This window comes from Octodon degus, unplaced genomic scaffold (assembly GCF_000260255.1).
Source record: "Octodon degus isolate 3935 unplaced genomic scaffold, OctDeg1.0 scaffold00218, whole genome shotgun sequence".
Taxonomy (NCBI): domain Eukaryota; kingdom Metazoa; phylum Chordata; class Mammalia; order Rodentia; family Octodontidae; genus Octodon; species Octodon degus.
In genome coordinates, this window is record NW_004524794.1 from 1,953,265 (window position 1) to 1,955,068 (window position 1,804).

A 1,804-nucleotide genomic window follows, 5' to 3' on the forward strand; every position below is an offset into this window, starting at 1 on the left:
AAAAAAAATATATTGGAAGACTTTTCACAAATGTTTGGATGAAATTTTGTGGAAACACTAGCAATTAGTAAAACTTGATTTAAATTTTATTTATATAGAGCACCAAATAAAGATAACTTAATCAATAAATGGTACTGTAAAAATGTAGGTATATTTCATGATTCTTCTTTTTACAAAAAATATTTTGTGATTTTGTGATGTATCATAAACGCTGCTGAATGACAGTATTTCCCCAGTGGCTGCTGTGTTGCCTGAAATGTCTGACCCTATTCTACAAATAGCATATCATGGGATGAAATTCTGTTAAATTTTATTAGCTCTGTTTTCATTACCTTAATAAAATATCTGAAGCAGGATACTTGTGCAGAAAAGAGGTTGCTTTAGCCCCCAGTTTTGGAGGTTTCCAGCATGCTGTCGGCTCTGGTGAGGGACCCTTTTGGCTGCATCATCTTGTGACGAGCAATGATTATAGCAACATGTGCTGGAAAGTGAAACCAGCAATGAGTGGTCTTTTCTGAGTGCACACCCCAGGGACATTCTCCTTGATCCTAGCTCTTAAATATCCTTCTGGCTTCTGACCTTGTCACATTGAAAATCAAACTCTCATCACATGAAGCTGTCAGGGACAAACAACATCCCAATCCCGCAATTTTGAATATATTTCTTAAGCCCAGCATAATGTTGATCCAAGGCTGAACAGTAACATTACATTTTCATGTGAAGCAAAAGAAAGTGCAGGCCAATTTCGTACTGTATTGATCTATGTCAGGACCTGTTATGTGAAGTTGATGGAGAAATTCTCATTGAAGATCAAATTTTTGAGTAGTGCCAAAATGATTTTTGAGCTTGGCTCCTGATTTACCTTTACATTTTTATCTTTTTCTGTGTATTCTTTGATTCCAGATGTCTACTTATGATTGATTTATGGGAAATAGAAGAGTTGGCAGTAGTATCTCTGTTAACTATTATTCTAAAGAGACCCTAATAACATGCCAATATTTTATTCATGTCTTTTATTCATTGAAGGAAAGTGCAGGCTTTTGTGCTTTTACACCTACCTTTCATTAACACTGGGAAAGTCAAGCTGTTCTGAAGCTGTGCATGTAAAGATCTTGCTCATTTAGCTTACAGTTTGGCTCAGCTCGTATATTTTCTGGACTGGTAGGATGAGAAATTGGAACACCAGTAGTAGCAATTGTGGGGGGATGATGTGTCTTCATGGTGGGCTAGGTGAAGGGAGTGTGAGGATGGAGGGAGGGAAGTGGAAGAAATGCAGAGGCAGGTGCCTGAAAGAATGACATGCTTTGTATGCCAGGCTGAAATGAGGGTTAGTGGTGTAGTAGTGGAATTTCCACATAGTTTGGGACAATACAAAGCCACAATTCCTGCCTGTGTGCTAAAACTTCTAGGCTTTAACCAAATATATATATACCCTTATTTGGGGGTGAGGAGTGAAGATAATTGATATGGTCCTTGTGCCATGCAAAGACAGCATCACTCACTATTGGAGTGATCTCTGCAGTTCTGGGTGTAGGACAGACCTGCAGGGAACATGAGAAGCCAGTTCTGTCTACACTATGACAGTCTGTTCAAATCAAGGATTTCTAACCCATTGCAAGGAGAAACAGCTTTTCATGTTCCTGAAGCCCAGTAAGCACTCATTCAGTATGTATTTTTTGAGGAACTACGGCATGCTTTTTTTTTTGTTTGTTTATTTTTGGTGATAGCTACCTAAAGGTAACAGAGGGAACATGGCCTCAGGACAATTGAGTGCCAGAAAGGCAGACATGGGAAGCCTGACTAC